Source organism: Ranitomeya imitator, chromosome 5 (assembly GCF_032444005.1).
Source record: "Ranitomeya imitator isolate aRanImi1 chromosome 5, aRanImi1.pri, whole genome shotgun sequence".
Lineage (NCBI taxonomy): Eukaryota > Metazoa > Chordata > Amphibia > Anura > Dendrobatidae > Ranitomeya > Ranitomeya imitator.
Window position 1 is genome coordinate 663,719,638 of NC_091286.1, and position 19,312 is coordinate 663,738,949.

Below are 19,312 nucleotides of genomic sequence, written 5' to 3' on the forward strand. Positions count from 1 at the left end.
ATGTTTTGTATCCTTTATGTATGAAGGAATATCAGAGAGCAATTGGTGGAGTAGCCAGTTCAAATAGCACGACAAAGGCTCCGTTATAGAGCCTATTCCCGACACTATAGGACGGCCAGGTGGCTCTGTTATTGACTTGTGGATTTTTGGGACGTGGTACCAAATGGGCTTTTGAGGGAACTCAGGAAGTAATTTTTCTGCTTGTTTTTTGGATAAAGTTCCTATCTTCACTTGTGTTCTCAACAAGGAGCGTAGATCATTTTTATATTTATTTGTAGGATCATTTTCTAACCGCTGATATGTATTGGTTTGCAGTAATTGCCTATTAGCTTCCCTCATGTACAACTCCTTTGAAAGGAGAACCGTATGACCTCCTTTGTCCGCAGTGCGGATAACCACGTCCGACCAACTTTTTATGTCCATTAATGCTCTCTGTTCTGCTTGAGTTAAGTTAGGGATTGATTCACGGTAAATAAGGGCTTCCACCTCCTGTAGAACTTGTCTCTCAAAGACATCTATGAGATTACCAGGGGTCACTGGAGGCATATACGTAGATTGCACTCCTCCTGTGAAGGGTGTATTAGTATAGGGTGTAGATATTCGCATTGTCACATCCGGATCAGTTAAACTGAGCAATAGTTGTGCATCTTTACTAATATCGTCAACTCTCTTCATACATAAAGGATACAAAACATTTTTTGGAGGTGCTTAGGGGGTTCACATGGCAAAAGGGCTTTAATCTAACATCAATAGATGTAGAGAGCTTATATACTCACATACCACAACAGTTGGCAGTAGAAGCGGTAAAGGATATTTTGTCATACACAACAACAGATGAGAATACAGTGAGGTTTATTAGTGACTAGCTGAAGAGCCCGGCGTTGCCTGGGCATAGTAAATTTCTGTGGTTAGTTATAGCACGTCACTTCTCTTATTTTCCCCAGAATGGGAAGAACAGCGCTCCAAACGGGTGTTTATCCAATAGAGAAGAACTTTATTTCAGCCATGGTAAAATAGCAACGTTTCGGCTGCACATCCAGCCTTTTTCAAGCATACAACATGGTATCGTGGGCTGTCTTAAATAGTGTGCACTCCACGCAGGGAGCCAGTCACCATTCAGTGCCAGCCCACTATTAACATATAAACAATTAATCTAACAAAACAGACATCAGATATACAGTCATGGCCAAAAGTATTGAGAATGAGACAAATAGTATTATTTCCAAAGTTTACTGCTTCATTTTTGTAATGGCAATTTGCATATACTCCTGAATGTCAAAGAGTGATCAGCTTAACAGCAATTACTGTACTTGCAAAGTCAATATTTGCCCAGAAAATGAACTTTAACCCCCAAAACACATTTCAACATCATTGCAGTCCTGCCTTAAAAGGAGCAGCTAACATCGTTTTAGTGCTTGATCCATTAACATGGGTGTTGATGAGGACAGGGCTGGCGATCAATCAGTCATGATTAAGTAAGAATGACATCACTGGACACTTTAAAAGGAGGCTGGTGCTTGGTATCATTGTTTCTCTTCAGTTAACCATGGTTATCTCTAAAGAAACACGTGCAGCCATCATTGCACTGCACGAAAATGGCCTAACAGGGAAGAGTATTGCAGCTACAAAGATTGCACCTCAGTCAACAATCTATCGCATCATCAAGAACTTCAAGGAAAGTGCTTCCATTGTTGTCAAAAAGGCTCCAGGGCGCCCAAGAAAGACCAGCAAGTGCCAGGACCGCATCTTAAAACTGTTTCAGCTGCAGGATTGGACTACCAGCAGTGCCGAGCTTGCTCAGGAATGGCAGCAGGCTGGTGTGAGTGCTTCTGCACGCACTGTGAGGCGGAGACCCTTTGAGCAAGGCCTGGTTTCAAGGAGGGCAGCAAAAAAGCCACTTCTCTCTAGAAAAAACATCAGGGACCGACTGATATTCTGCAAAAGGTACAGGGAGTGGACTGCTGAGGACTGGGGCAAAGTCATTTTCTCTGATGAATCCCCTTTTCGATTGTTTGGGACATCTGGAAAATAGCTTATTCGGAGAAGAAGAGGTGAGCGCTCCCACCAGTCTTGTCTCATGCCAACTGTAAAGCATCCTGAAGCCATTCATGTGTGGGGTTGCTTCTCAGCCAAGGGAATCGGCTCACTCACAGTCTTGCCTAAAAACACAGCCATGAATAAAGAATGGTACCAGAATGTCCTCCAAGAGCAACTTCTCCCAACCGTCCAAGAGCAGTTTGGCGCCCAACAATGCCTTTTCCAGCATGAAGGAGCACCTTGCCATAAAGCAAAGGTGATAACTAAGTGGCTCATGGAACAAAACATAGAGATTTTGGGTCCATGGCCTGGAAACTCCCCAGATCTTAATCCCATTGAGAACTTGTGGTCAATCATCAAGAGACGGGTGGACAAACAATAACCAACAAATTCTGGCAAAATGCAAGCATTGATTATGCAAGAATGGACTGCTATCATTCAGGATTTGGTCCAGAAGTTGATTGAGAGCATGCCAGGGAGAATTGCAGAGGTCTTGAAGAAGAAGGGTCAACACTGCAAATATTGACTTGCTGCATTAACTCATTCTAACTGTCAATATAACCTATTAGTACTCATAATACGATTGCAATTATATTTCTGTATGTGATATAAACATCAGACAAACACTAATAAAAACCAGAGGCCAGCAGATCATGTGAAAATATAATTTTGGTGTCATTCTCAAAACTTTTGGCCATGACTGTACATAGCCATATACTAACATATAGGCACATCACCGCTGAGTGTAACTCTATAATATTCATCCCATAAATATGTTGGCGCTATATAAATAAAATTATTATTATTATTATTATAAATATAAAAACATGCAGTGTTTACTCTTATCTCACCATACGTTTCCACAATGTTTAGATGTCTCCATAGTGACTGTTTCCCAAAATGCTCTGTTGTGTGATTTACTTCCTGTGTTCACTCAGACTCTTATTTTCCCATCACGCCTCTCATTTTCCCAATCACATCTTTAATTTTCCCCCTCACATCTCTCATTTTCTCCCTCACACCTCTCATTTTCTCCCTCACTCCTCTCATTCCCCCCTAACACTTGTCATTTCGACCTCACATCTGTCATTTTCCGATCACTCCACTATTTTCCCTCACTCCTCTCATTTTGCACTCACACCTTTTCATTTTCACCTCACACCTCTCATTTTCACCTCAGTATATACATGTTTGTCATCTCCCTTATATATAGTATACACCTGTATGTCATCTCCTGTATATAGTATATACCTGTATGTCATCTCCCCTGTACATAGTATATACCTGCTGTGTGTCATCTCCCCTGTATATAGTATATACCTGTATGTCATCTCCTCCTATATATAGTATATACCTGTATGTCATCTCCTTCTATGTATAGTATATACCTGTATGTCATCTCCTCCTGTATATAGTATATACCTGTGTGTCATCTCCCCTGTATATAGTATATATCTGTGTGTCATCTCCTCCTGTATATAGTATATACCTGTATGTCATCTTCTATATATAGCATATACCTGTATGTCATCTCCTCCTGTATATAGTATATACCTGTAGGTAATCTGCTCCTGTATATAGTATATACCTGTGTGTCATCTCCTCCTGTATATAGTATCTACCTGTATGTCATCTCCTCCTCTATATAGTATATACCTGTGTGTCATCTCTCCTGTATATAGTATATATCTGTGTGTCATCTCCCCTGTATATAGTATATACCTGTGTGATCTCCTGTATTAGACCTCGTTCACACGTTATTTGCTCAGTATTTTTACCTCAGTATTTGTAAGATAAATTGGCAGCCTGATAAATCCCCAGCCAACAGGAAGCCCTCCCCCCTGGCAGTATATATTAGCTCACACATGCACATAATAGACAGGTCATGTGACTGACAGCTGCCGTATTTCCTATATGGTACATTTGTTGCTCTTGTAGTTTGTCTGCTTATTAATCAGATTTTTATTTTTGAAGGATAATACCAGACTTGTGTGTGTTTTAGGGTGAGTTTTGTTTGTCAAGTTGTGTGTGTTGAGTTGTGTGTGGCGACATGCATGTAGTGACTTTTGTGAGATGAGTTTTGTGTGGCAACATGCGTGTAGCAACTTTTTGCGTGTCGAGTTGCATGTGACAGGTTAGTGTAGCAAGTTGTGTGCAGCAAGTTTTGCGCATGGCGAGTTTTGCACGTGGCGAGTTTTATGTGTGGTGCCTTTTGAGTATGTGCAAGTTTTGTGTGAGGCAACTTTTGCATGTGTTGCAAATTTTGTGCATGTGGCAATTTTTCCGCGTGTGCAAGTTTTGCGTGTGGCGAGTTTTCCATGAGGTGAGTTTTACACTTGTGGCGAGTTTTGCGTGAGCCTAGTTTTAGCATGTGGCGAGTTTTGCGCGTGGCGAGTCTTGAGCGGTGACTTTTGTGTTTCGACTTTTATGTGGCGAGGTTGGTACATGTGTGGTGAAATGTGTGCTGAGGGTGGTATATGTGTTCAAGCACGTGGTAGTGTGTGGCGCATTTTGTGTGTGTTCATATCCCCATGTGTGGTGAGTATCTCATGTCGGGGCCCCACCTTAGCAACTGTACAGTATATACTCTTTTGCGCCATCGCTCTCACTCTTTAAGTCCCCCTTGTTCACATCTGGCAGCTGTCAATTTGCCTCCAACACTTTTCCTTTCACTTTTCCCCATTATGTGGATAGGGGAAAAATAGTTTGGTGAATTGGAAAGCGCGGAGTTAAAATTTCACCTCACAACATAGCCTATGACGCTCTCAGGGTCCAGATGTGTGACTGTGCAAAATTTTGTGGCTGTAGCTGCGACGCCTCCAACACTTTTCATTTCACTTTTCCCCCATTATGTAGATAGGGGCAAAATAGTTTGGTGAATTGGAAAGCGCGGGGTTAAAATTTCACCTCACAACGTAGCCAATGACGCTCTCAGGGTCCAGACGTGTGACTGTGCAAAATTTTGTGGCTGTAGCTGCGACGATGCAGATGCCAATCCCGGACATACACACATACACACACACATTCAGCTTTATATATTAGATGGCATTTTTTTTGTACTAACACACAATGCGTTACGTTTTGACTCCAGGTGGTACCTTCAAACAGAGGGTACCGCCATGGGGACACCGGTCGCATGTACATTAGCCAACCTGTTTTTGGCGGTTTTTGAAAATCGGTATGTGTATACGGAAAGCAATCCCTTCTTAAAACATATCAAACTATACCTCCGTATTGTGGACGATGTATTCATAATTAGGGATGGGGACAACCATACTTTTAATAGTTTTGTTGAGTCTCTAGAGCAGACTAATAACATGAATATGAAGTTCACTTCAGTTTTTGGGGGGTTAAATTTTGGAATTTTTGGATGTGAAGGTCAGTGCAGAGGAGGGGAGGTTAAACACAGAAATTTTTTGTAAGATTACAGCCACTAACTCCTTATTGCACTATAGGAGCGCACATCCACATTATATGAAGGATTCCCTCCCCTTCAGTCAGTTTTTAAGGGTTAAACGAGTGAACAGCGATCCAGAAAAATGCAGACAACAGACCCGTGAGTTATATGACAGGTTCAGTGCTAGAGGTTATCCCCGGTCAACTTTAGATAAAGCCTTAGTCAGGGCAGACAAATCAGATGTCAAATCCTCACAGGGAGCACATAAAGATAAAAGCCAGAAAAGATTTACTTTCAGTTTTATCTTCGGTCCAGAAAGGCCGTACTGGGGGCCCACGGCACGTAAAGGGAGGCCGCCATGACGGGGTTACGTGGGACCTGGGGAGCTGGAGCAGTTAGAAGGGATACGGTGGTAAGGGGTTAACTGGGAACTTGAGGGGTGGCTTTAGGGGCATTTTTTGAAAATAAGGGGTGGAACTAGGGGACTGTGGGGAGGGGGCACATAAAAAGGGGCACGCTCCTCACGCAGGCATCCATTTTAGGTGCCTGCGTGACAAGTGAGGAATCTCCCGCCCACCCTCCCTTTTTTGGTTAGGGTAATGGGGGGGGTGAAGTCGGCATATGTGGGCTTTTGGAGTATTGTTTTAAGAGGCGTCTAAATGTATTTATTTTGTTATGTGAATGCTGTCAGGGTATTGTCACGGCAGTTGGCGGGGGTGGAGGTCCTCGAAGTCGGTGGAAATGGTAAATCGTGGTTCAATGGGGTGGGGATCTTGAGAGGTCCTGGACACCCCATGAGAGAATTTAACAAGGCGCGGTACGGTTATTCCGCGTGAGGTGGATTTATGGACCCCTGGCATGGGGGTGGGTTCGGTGGACCAGGATTGGTTGTTATCTATCCCTGAGCTGGTGCTTTACGGCTGGGGGTAAGACTCATCCTGGGCTGAACATTGTGGAGTTTTTGGGATACTGAGTTTTTTATAACTTTGGGGCTTCGAGGACCGCCCCTCCTATTCTGGGTTGTCATAAAAGTTCTGTTATCTTTTATTTAATAAAATGGCTGCTGTGGCCAATTAAATCCAACATATGTCTCCGTCTGCTGTTTTGAGTACGTTAGAAGTTTATTCTTTAGATTGTTAAGAGATCTGTTTAAGGGGGTTGGGGTAATTTTTTCCAGGACCCTATGTCACTTGGATTCAGCAATAAGAACAGCAGTCAGGAAGAACTGGCACATTTTAGAAAGAGATCCTGCACTAACTGAACTGGCCAGCAGAGGCCCCTTATTTGCGTGCCGTCGGGGTAAGAATTTAAAAGACATTTTAGTTCATAATAATATCAGTACAACCCGATCTAATTGGCTTCAGGATGGGACTCCTCAAGGTAACTACAAATGCGGTCACTGCAATTTTTGTGGGTATCACATGATTGACAAACTAATAAGGCTAGGTCCTGTCACACATAAAGTGCAGCAGTTTATTTCGTGCAGGACCACATATGTGGTTTATGCCTTGTTCTGCCCATGTGGATCTTACTATATTGGGAAAACTATTAGACCGTTGTTTGTGAGGTTCAGAGAACACTTCAATTCGATCAGCACTGGTAAGGGTGTCCCTCGGTTAATATCACATATGCGTTCACATCATGGAGGGGATTCGTCAGTTTTGAGATTTGCGGGACTAGAAAGAGTAGCTCTGTCTGATCGAGGAGGAGATCATAATACATTACTTCTGAGAAGAGAGGGGAAGTGGATCATGAGGGTTAATGCTAAAGGACCCTTGGTGTTAAACGAGAGACTGGATATGTCAGTATATTTATAATGGAGAGTTGGCAATATAATATGATGTTGGTTGCACAGTTCATGTTCAAGATTTCATATTTATGTAAGGTGCTTATTCTCGCATTGTTTTTAATCACTTTTATGTTTTTATTAGACTAGTATGTTTGTGATAATGCAGGTGAGTGAGTGGCCACCTGGTGGTGGTTTCTGCTATATAGAGTCCTCTCACTCACACTCTGCATCAAGACCCGAGGAAGCGCAGCAGCGATCGTCGTCTTTTTATATCACGTTTCTCCCTGCTATTTCTGCATTTGGCATGTGGCACAATAAAGACTGAATATTAGCAGATGGTGAGTGCCCACTTTTTTCTACAGTTTTTGCTATTTCATGGATTATATTTCTGTGGCAGCACCCAAGTTCTGCAAGTGGCATATACGCTGGATATCTGACACACACATGTACAGGTGTTTTCACTAGCGGTTGGTGCGGCAACCTGTTTTTCTTTTTGCTTTTCACCTGTGGGAAGGTATACCATCTAGATGCCATTCCATCACCCCAGCGAGCCCCAAGCAGCGTCGGTCACCCTGACCGAACACCACAGGTGGCATCACGAAACCTTGACAGACTCCTATCACCTTTTGTTGGACGCCCCTTAGCAGGGTCACGGGCCGGGTCCAGCCACCTTGACAACCCCAGAACTGAGACAGAAAGGACCGGTACCGAGTAACCTGTGGCCCTGTGTCTGGGGGCGATCCAACTTGGCGTCACGAACAGGATTGTACTTAAGCCTGAGGAATCAGGTCATGTGTGCCTTGGAACTGTGATTGAATTGTGCATGAACTGTGATTTATTGCAAGGACTGTGTATTGCCGATTGCTGCAAGATTCCCACCAAAACCGCCGCCATTACAGCGCCACGAGGAGCGCAGGAGAAGAAGAAGGGTGTGAAAGTGGGTGTGAACAAACTGCAGAGTGTGAACGACAATGACCGCCCAATCTAAATATTTCTGCACCCTGAGGACGTGTCCGTCAGCGGCTGAGATCCGCCTCCTGATTCTCAATGGAGGGCAGAGACAAAGGAAACGGAACCACCCACGAAGGAGAGAGGGGGAAAGAGACCAGGAAGCGACCCACGTGGAGGACGCCATGGCCAGTCGCTCAGACCCAGACTGCGGGGTTGAAGCAGAGGGCTCCCCCAGCTACCCGGACGAGCACAGCAACCAAACCTCCACAACTGGGACCGGTCTCCTGCAGGGTGAGATGGAGGATCTCAGGGAACAGCTTCTCCAGTGGCGACTGGAGACCAAGGCCTCGGGCCAGGAGGCACCGGCGGAGGAACTCTCGACTCCGGATCCTTTGCCATCACTGGAGCCGGCTGCAATGGAGGAAGTCGCATCGACCGGTGAGTCTGCCGACCCCGTCCCGTAGGCAGAGGACCTGTTAATAGGCCCCATTGCAGCGCCCCCTCTCCCTGGCACCCATAGGCTCCAGCGCCTCCCGCCCTGGGACCAGGCCTCGGGCATGGAACACTTCCTAAAAGCCCCGATCTCGCCGATCACCATGCCAGGCGAGGTCTACGCGGAGCGCACAGTGTGTCGCTGGGTGAACCCGGGATCTGACTTCATGGGGTTCCCTGGGGCGAAGACACAGGAAGGGGAGATGGTGGAGGCCCTCAGCTGGGAAGCGTACCAGGCCCAGCTGGACCGGCAGTGGGAGGAACAGGAGAAGAAATACCAGGCCGGGCGAGAAGCCCATTACCAGCGGGACCTCTAGGTCGGGCCCGCAAGGACCGCACCACCCACCAGGCCCCGCGCAGGCATGGCACCATTGTGGATTTCAAGCTCCGTGGGGGATGGGGCTTCATCAAGGAGCCGGACCTGTATTCGGAGGATTTCGTTAACCGGAGGGATGTGGAGTCCCATCTCAGAGAAGGCCACCCGGGCCGGGATCTCTACCCGGGGGACGAGGTAAAGTACACGCGACACTTTGGGGAAAGGGGATGGTTCGCCCTGAATGTACACAAGCGGCCAGTCCCCGTGACATCGACAGACAAAGCGTCGGAGAAGCCGTCCCCCGTAGCGAGGGTGCCCCCTTGTGACCGGACCACGACCATCACTAAGACTACGGTAGTGACCCCCACATGCACCATCGTGAAAACCACTACTTGTACTGTGGACACTACCACTACGGTGGTGGCAGAAAGCTCAGCCTCAGGAGTGGTTAGCACCTTGGCCACTGCGAGGTTCAGAACAATTGCCACACAGACCCCTGACTGGAGCCTGGGATCTCCTGTAACCACACCGAGTGCCCGTGAGTACCCGGCGGGATGGCCCCGCCCACTGCTGCCGGTGGAGTTGTCACAACAACCAACATCAAAGAACTAAACCTCGGAAGCCTGAAAATGTACATAGTTAACTCTTTATCTTCTTGTTTTCCCTACTCTCTTGCTGCTTAAACCTGTAGGGGTTAGAGAGAGAGTCCTCCTGAGAACCGTAGAACGATAGTTGGTTGCTGATAGCAAGACAATGACAGTAGGCCCAGCCAAGGAGCTAGGCGGTCCGGCATTGGTGAAGCTAGAAAGAAAAGAAAACGTTGAGTTTGTCTTATAGTACTTTATAGTAGGCCTTTAGTGGGTTCAGCTTATGCGCCCCTTAAAGGAAAAGTTAAATTATTGTTCAGAATTAGTACTTTATAGTAGGCCTTTAGTGAGTTCAGATTATATGCCCTTAAAGGAAAAGTTAAATTATTGTACAGAATTTGCACTTAGTAGAATACCCGGAAGGGTGCCAGAAGTTATTTATAGTCAGAATGTTATTTAAAAATATTTAACTTTGTTTTTGTTTGTAACGTTCAAGTGTCCTCACCTCCCATAAAGGGAAGCCTTGTTATATTTACTTGTTTCAAGCATTCCAAAATTTTGTATGTCTTTTGCTGACATGTATTGTTGTTCTTCTTCCCAGTCCAGGAGTACTGGATTTAACCGGGAAGGAGTGCAGCGCCCCAGAGATCTGGTCCTTGCAATATGACACTCTGCCGCTAAGGGGAGTGATGGTACGTCTGATGGCACTGAAGGAATTCTACTGACCAGGTATCACCAGAACACATTACACTTCACACTCCGGCCACTAGGGGGAGAAAAAGGCTTTATTTATTGGGCCACTCCTCACACTGATAAAACTAGGGGTTGGATAGGAAGTTAGTCAGAAGCTGACTGGGTTGGATTCAGGCAACATCTCGTGGCAGGAGATGTTGCAGGGAGAAGATTCAGGGGGGTGCCTGTCAGGCGTGGGAACCTGGCAGGTACCTAGCGAACAGAACAGAACGTTACGGAACCGCGTCTGCACTACCTTGTGGCGGTATCCTAAGAAAGAGACACGAAGCGAAGGATATTGTGGAACAGTGAGAAATGAAATCAAGCACAAAGGAGAACCAGTAGGAGTCTTGCCCCGAGAACGGCAACATCCTACTGAGGCGCGTAGCCGGTGGCCAGAACACCGAGGAAGTAACTGACTCTATGCCTTACTTCAAACTCCGCAGGACAGTTAATTATAGGTTGGCTGTCTACCTTAAATTTCCTACGAAGACATAGGGGGCAACGCGTGGAGAGGGGCTTCTCTAGGATCCCGGAAGACATCCAGGCCTTCCCGTCATACGGGTGCATCCTAGCCATAACATACCTGGGGGACGAGAAACTAGTAACATCTGGAACGAAATAGAAAGAAAGAGAAAGAACTAGAAAGAATGAACGAACTAGAACAGAAGTTGTGAGGACTATACCGAATGCTCAGCAGGGTAGCACTACAACACACAGGCGCTATTGGTAGGCAACGATTTCCACCTGCAAAGGGAACTCTGGATGTGCCATTGGACCGGCCGGTCTCAGACTGCCCTGTTAACTGTGCTCTGGTTGAGGATCCTGAAGTCTTCAGTAAAGAGGTAAAGAGACTGCAACCTTGTGTCCTCGTTATTGTCTGCACCTCACACCATCGCCATCTACATCATTGGGAAGCCCTGGGGACATACTTCACCTGTGGGAAGGTATACCATCTAGCTGCCATTCCATCACCACAGCGGGCCCCAAGCAGTGTCGGTCACCCTGACCGAACACCACAGGTGGCGTCACGAAACCTTGACAGACTCCTATCACCTTTTATTGGACGCCCCTTAGCAGGGTCACGGACCGGGTCCAGCCACCGTGACAACCCCAGAACTGAGACAGAAAGGACCGGTACCGAGTAATCTGTGGCCCTGTGTCTGGGGGCGATCCAATATTGGAGTACAAAGATTCCACATCCATGGATGGTTCCTTCTGGTAGAGGACCTATTGCTGATAGTTTATTCAATAGGTCAGTTGTGTCCTGAATGAAGCTGGGTGTATCCTTTACCAGGGGTTTAAGAATAACCTCTACCCATCCAGATACCTGCTCGGTAAGGGTGCACACACATGAAATAATTGGTCTTCCTGGATTTCCAGATTTGTGGATTTTGGGAAGCATGCAGAATGTCCCTGTTCTTGGACTTTCTAGTATCAGGTCATCGGTTCTTATAGATTCATCGGGCAGACAAGATACTAACTTGTTTAATTTCTTGTAATATTCCTGTGTAGGGTCCGACTCCAATTTTTTGTAGTAGCGTGTGTCCATAAATTGTCTGTTTGCTTCTTTCATATAGTCTGATATGTTCTTCATGACTATTGCACCACCCTTGCCAGCAGGTTTAATGATTTTTTAAGGAGTCTCTGGGCCCATATGTGACTTGGGAATCTCTCTTATTACAGTCTCCAAGTTGTGCCGGTATCATCATAGCTTAATCTTAAATGCAGTTGGTTGGATGACTGCGGATGACCCTGAGGATTTAAAGAATTCTTTTAAGATAGTGTCAGGAGCAACTTCAGCTGGAGGATTTGGATAAACACTGGAGGAGGAGGAGGTTATGTTTCTTCTAGATTCACCTTGCTTATTTGATGAGGTGTCATTTATTGTTTGATGGGTGGGCAGGTCTGATGTTATCACACTAAAATTCAAATGAAGATTCCATTTAATTGGTTGTCCATCTAGATATCTATTGTTGTATATTTTGTAGGCATCAACTGCATCTTCCGTTTTTATAAACACAACCTCTGCAACTCTGTAACTCAACAAGTGGGCGAGCTTCAAGGTACCGTATACACATAAAAGCTACACGATATCGTCCTCTGTGAGTCTTGGATGCAAATTATTAACGGTCATTTTTTTGCCTTCTAAAGGGCTAAAGACAGACTCTTTTGGAGTAATCCCTACTGAAGAACTGTCCTCCTTTGTGAGAAGTGTCCATAACACGTTGGTTAGAGCCCTTGGGTGCAATAAAGGTGGCGAAGTCTCATGCTGAGTAGACAAGAGAGCTCTGTATTCATCATTTTGTACCACTTTAGTAAGAGGTAAAGTTTGTCCAAGAGAAAATGAATTTCCAGACATTCCTGGCCTTTTTTTGCAGTGTTGGCAGCTGTGATTTTCATCTTCTTGGATGGGATGTGGGAACATTCCAAGTCGTCATTAATGACATCATCGTCCATATCTTGTAAATAGGAAATGTGTGGTTTCCCTGGTTCGTGTTTAACAATTTAACATTTATTCGCAGTCCTTTACCTGATGAAATAGTTTTTGGCTGTGAAATTTTGATTGTCTTGGTAATATTTGTTTGAAGATGAAGAACCTTGTGCCATGAGTGTGTTTATAGTTACGGGTGGTGCACCCCTCTTTAAACTTAGTTTTTCACGAGCAGCATCCATCAGTTTTGTTGGTTGTCCTCCAACACTGATCTGCTGCTTTCTAGAATTCAGCATCTCATGAGCATCTTGCCCTTTAACCTTGATATGGAAACATGAATCTTTGGCAACCAATTTTTCATGGGTATCTTTTAGGCCTTGCTTGAGACGCGCATCTGTTACAGCTACAGTATTTTGCCTTACATACAAATCATTACCCTGGAAAGGATGTTCCTTAACATTTTTCCCAGGAAAATCCATTTTGATTTTGTTTTTGTATGTTTTATTCTGCACTTGTTAAAGTGGCATAAGACTCTGGCAACATTGTTCACAGCTGTGACCTGGGAGTCAGAAATGCTTCCAGGGGTATTCCCCTTGATGTTCCCATGTCATTTGAGCATTGTTCCCATCAACTTCAGATGTTTATAGACCCTAAAAGGACCCCTGGGGGGTCACAGCAAAAATGCTCAGTTTTCCCATAGACTTACATTGGGCTCCTTGCTCGGGTCAAGTACCTGAGCATTCCAATTTGCTGGACCTGAGCAACGAGCACCCAAGCATTTTAGTGCTTGCTCATCAATAGCATCTACCCATTATAGAGGTACACTTTGAGCGGATAGCAATGGATCTGGTGGGCCCTATAGTGAAATGCGCCCGTGGCCATCAACCTAATTTGGTCATAGTGGATTACGCCACATGGTACCCAGAGGCGTTACCCGCGAGCTGTTTGCAATGTTTTGTCACCTTGGGCTACCAAAGAAGATCCTTACTGATCAGGGGACTCCTTTTATATCCAAGGTGACCAGGGAGCTCTGTAAGCTGCTCCAGATTCAACGGCTACGCACAATGGTGTACCACCCATAAACCGACGGGTTAGTGGAGAGGTTTAATAAGACCCTCAAATCCATGCTCAAAAAGGTGGCCGCCAAGGACAGGAGGGATTGGGACATGCTCTTGCCCTATCTAATGTTCGCTATCCGTGATGTACCACAGGCATCCATGGATTTCTCCCCATTTGAATTATTGTATGGCGGGCAACCGAGGGGGGTTGCTGGATGTAGCAAAGTAGACTTTGGAACAGGAGCCAACTCTGCATAAGAGTGTCATTGAGCACGTGGCAAGCATGCATGACCAGATTGCGGTAGTCTGGCTTATAGTAAAGGAGCATCTGATGGGTTCCCAGGCCGCACAGAGCCGCACGTTTAATAAAAGAGTCACTGTCAGGTCCTTTAAAGAAAGGGAATAAGTATTGGTATTAGTGCCCACCACAGAGAGTAAACTCATAGCCAAGTGGAAAGGGCCATATGAGATATGGGGGAAGGTGGGAGAAGTGAATTATAGAGAGAACCAACCGGGAAAGAGAAAACGTGAACAACTGTACCATGTAAACCTGAGAAATGCCTGGAAGGACTGGAAATGCTTGGTCACAGAGGTGACTCTGGTCATACCAACATGGAACCCTCTGTCACTGGTCAAGGACGCGGGCGGGGGTGAGGTTAAGATAAATGATGCTCACACAAAACAGCAGCGACGGGAGGCTTGGATTCTGATGCAACAGATTACCAACATATTCTCAGATCTGCCGGGGCAAACCTCGCCGATCCACCATTGTCACTGAGCCCCGGGTAAGGGTACAGATGAAACTGTACCCAGTGCCATCACAGTTAAAGTGAAGCAAATGCTTCAATTGAGAGTCATCGAGGAATCCTGGAGTGAGTGGGATAGCCCGACTGTACTAATTCCAAAGCCAGACGGGTCATTAAGTTTTTGTAATGACTTCAGGAAATTGAATGAGGTATCTAAGTTTGACCTCTATCCAATGCCCTGGGAGGATTAGCTGATTGAGAGACTGGGGAAAGCCCGGCACTTCACCATGCTCGATTTGACTGAAGGTTAATGGCAGGTCCTACTGACTGAATATGCAAAAGAAAAGACCGCATTTATAACACCAGAGGGTCTATAGCTCTATGTCGTCTTGCCTTTTGCATTACATGAGGCTCCGGCCATATTCCAGATTCTGATGATCCTAGTGTTAGAGCCTCATCGGAAGTATGCGTTAGCATATTTAGATGACATAGTCACCTTTAGTGCCGACTGAAATACTCACCTGTCCCAGGTACAGGCAGTGCTGGATTCTCTAAGAATTGCGGGGTTAACAGAGAATCCAAAAAAGTATGTGATAGGACCTGGTAACTAGGATATGTGGTTAGCCGTGGGGTTATAAGATCCCAAACAAATAAGATTGAGGCCATCCAAAACTGGCCCAACCCGCAAAATACAAAAAAGTGAAGGCATTCCTTGGCATCATTGGGTACCACCACCAGTTTATACCCAATTTTGCTGGGAAATCAGCACCCCTAACCGACCTCTTAAAGGGTAGGAAGTTGGTTATGGTCCTGTGGAATCCTCAAACGAAGGAAGCATTCCAGTCCCTGAAGTCATCGTTGTATGGACAGCCAGCCCTCATTAGCCCCAACTTCACGAAAACCTTTGTTCTACAAACGGATGCCTCAGATGTGGGCAAGAAGTGAATGGGGATGAACATCCAGTCACTTACTTGATCAGGAAACTGACTCCGGCAGAGAAAAATTATAGTGTAGCGGAGAAGGAGTGCTTGGCGATTAAGTGGGCCTTGGAGTCCCTATGCTACTATTTGCTCGGGAGTCAATTTTGTTAGGTAGCGGACCACTCACTCCTTGTCTGGATGAGAAATGCAAAATAAATGAATGCTAGAGACACCAAAAGATTCCTTTCCCTACAAAACTTCAGTTTTTCAGTGGAACATCGGGCGGGGAATTCACAGGGAAATGCGGATGCCATGTCACGTGCATCTTGTATGGTGGCAAATGTTCAACCTCACAAGCTTGAACAAGGGATGTCGCATGTGAGGCAATGACAGGTATTATATGCGAGGGTCACTATGTATCCCCCATGTTGCGCACAGAAGTGTATTAAGGCGCTGGAGTGCATTGCAGTCACAGATATAGCTGTGGCTGCAATGCAAGATAAAAGTAAGTGTGGTCTTGGACAAGCTATTTGCCCAAGGCAGATTTTTAAAAAACCCAGCATTGGCCTCTATTTTTGGAGCGAACTACAGTATGTAGTGGGACTGTTTGCTCACTCCAGGCCGGTTCTTACAAGTGGCCCATGGCCACAGATTCCATTTAAAAACCCTGCAGTAAGGGGTTGGGTGTGTCATTGTTTGCTTGCAAGCCGCAGAGCAGTTGGCTCTGCAATAGCCAGTGTAAGGAAACACTTAGCCAATAGAAGCGAACACCCGGCACCCCTCAGCGTGACACTGTGGTGCAGTTGCCCATGGCAACCGATCTTGGTTACAGACTGTTTTAAGTCCACGGATGCGATCCGGAAGATATCGTGTGTGCTCTTTGTTTTGTGAGGTTTGGACATTAAAATACATTTGCTTTGAACTTTTCCTGAGTCACTGCCTCATTACTGCATGGTGTGAACACCACTGCACTACACTCGTTTCTAGCAGGACAGGGTTTCCTACATTATTGATGAGTAGCAGAGCTACAGTATTAGTAGAACTAAGAACCAAACCAATCACCAAACCCAAGTATGCCTCATGAAGACCAGACTGGATCATAAAATATACCTTAATTAATTAATTAATTAGCAGTGATATAATATGTAAAATCAATAAATTCAAAAACAATTATGCAAAAAAGTGTGCAACACTGGACGGCGTATAAAAAATAAATAAACGGAAACCCAAACGCACAATTATGATAGTCACTTATATAGATGTGCAAGGTAATGACTATGAGATTCCCTGAGAATTTGTGCAAAAAATGGTGGAAAAAGCAATATATCTTAAAAAACAACTCCCATAATAATGTGCAAAAATATGCAAAAAAAAAAACGCACCCAGGGTGTGTGCGTGTACTCAGGACGGCGTGGTGCCCTAAGGTAATGTTCATTAATTCTATCCCTTGACTATTTACGTTTAACACTTTGCACCTTGTTTATGCTGGCACTGTGTAGGGTCTGAGGAAAAAACCCTGATATATATAAGTACCGAGTTCCCTAACTTAAATTGCACTTAAGCACAATTTTTTTTTGCATATTTTGCACCTTATTATGGGAGTTGTTTTTTAAGATATATTATTTTTTCCACCATTTTTTGCACAAATTCTTAGGGAATTATTATACCCCGATTTTGGGGAATATTTACCTTGTACATCTATATATGTGACTATCATATTTGTGCGTTTGGGTTTCCGTTTATGTATTTTTTATACGCCGTCCAGTGTTGCACACTTTTTTGTATCATTTTTGTTCTATATAATTTTTGTTGAATTTATTGATTTTACATATTATATCGCTGCTAATTAATTAATTAATTAATAAAGGTATATTTTATGATCCAGTCTGGTCTTCATAGTGCATCCTTGGGTTTGGTGATTGGTTTGGTTCTTGGTTTAAGTGGTTGCCACTTTCTTTTTGCTCAAAAGACACCTTGGGGAGCTAATTTCACTATATAAATAATTGTGATATTTATTTATAGCTTTTATCTTGGATCTGGATGGTTCTTTTGCAATTTTTCTAGTATTAGTAGAATTATAACACTCTACACAAGTTCTGCTGTTAAACGTTCAGCTTTCTCCCTGTCTGCAATACCCTGACCTCTCTGCCTGCCTCCAGTGTTTGAAAAGCAAATTTTAAACTACGGTAAGTATGCAGGTCACTGAAAAAGCAGTGAGCTATTATTCAAAGACCAGGGGCAGGCAGAGGTGCCAATATCATAATTTACTCTGTTCCCCCTCCCTTCAGTGATTTTTGCACATGCACATTAGATGCTTTCATAAAAAAAGTATGGTCGGGGTAGGACCATGGACACTATGCACATGTATTGTTTCCTGAAACACCAGGAAGTTAGAGTGAAAAAAGCCCCAGTGGTCAATGTGGAAATTGCAAGATTTCTATTTTTAGTTCTTAATACAGATTCTTACATGGTCAGAAAAGTAGTATGTATTATTAATTATTTACATAGCGCCATTGATTCCATGGTGCTGCACATGAGAAGGGGTTACATCAAAATACAAATATCACTTACAGTAATCAAAACTAACAATCACAGACTGGTACAGAGGGGCGAGGACCCTGCCCTTTTGGGATTACATTCTACAGGATTATGGGGAAGGAGACAGTAGGTCGGGGGTTGCAGTAGCTCCGATGGTATTGAGGTGGCAACATAGTCATTACAGGTTGTAAGCTTTTTTGAAGAGATGGGTTTTCAGGTTCCATCTGAAGGATTCAAATGTGGTGAATAACCCGGATGTGTTGGGGCACAGAATTCCAGAGGTTGGGGGATACTCAGGAGAAATCTTGGAGGCGATTGGGTAAAGTGCATGGAGGAGAGAAGGAGGTCTTGGGAGGACCAGAGATTACGTGAGGGAAGATATGGGAGGTTAGTTCAGAAATATACAGAGGAGAAAGGTTATGGATGGCTTTGTAGGTCAGTGTTAGTAGTTTAAACTGGATACGCTGGGAAATTGGGAGACAGTGAAGGGATTTGCAAGAGGGGAAGCAGGAGTGTTAGGAGGAGAGAGATTCAAGCAGCAGAGTTAAAGCGAACCTGTCAGCAGTTTTGGCCGATCTAACATGCGACCACTGCCTTTCACAGCTTATCTACAGCATTCTATAATGCTCTAGATAAGCCCCCTGTCTGACCCTAAAGATAAGAAAAATAAGTTTTACTATACTCACCCGGGGGGCGGTTTGGTGTGGAACAGTCCGATGGGTGTCGCAGGTCCAGGTCCGGTGCCTCCCATTTTCTTGCGATGCCTCCCTCCTTTTGCTTCTTCGCTCCCTGACATCACGCTACTGCGCAGGTGCACTTATTTTAAACTAAGCAGGTCACTGAAAAAGCAGTTATTCAAAGACCAGGGGCAGGCAGAGAAAACAATATCATAATTTACCCTTTGCAGGCATACTCATCTGCCCTTTAAGGACGGACTGGAGAGGTGCGAGAGTGTTAGAAGGTAAGCCACACATGAGGATGTTGCAGTATTCAAGGTCGGAGATGATTAGGGCATGCATAAGCATTTTGCTAGAGAGGGTTGAGGATAGGACAGATTCTGGAAATATTTTTGAGCTAGAGGAGACAGGAGGTGGCGAGAGCTTGGATGTGCGGTTTGAAGGACAGGGCAGAGTCAAAGGTTACTCCGAGGCAGCGAATTTTCAGGATAGGGGAAAGTGTGATGTAATTTATTGTGATAGATAGATCAGGTAGGGAAGATATGCGAGATGCAAGAAAGATAATTAGTTCAGATTTGTCCACATTGAGCTTGGGGAAGTGAAAGGAGAAGGAGGAGGATATGGCTGATAGACACTCT

The 19,312-nt window shown here is 44.8% G+C and overlaps 1 protein-coding gene and 1 pseudogene across 2 annotated transcripts in view; both read right to left on the minus strand.

The window, feature by feature from the left end:
- The window catches only part of LOC138638718 (cytochrome P450 2K6-like), a 101,055-nt gene that overhangs the window by 76,177 nt on the left and 5,566 nt on the right, over window positions 1-19,312 (minus strand). The gene's annotated exons all lie outside the window — the stretch shown is intronic.
- On the minus strand, window positions 12,010-13,214 carry LOC138680767 (polymerase delta-interacting protein 3 pseudogene; annotated as a pseudogene).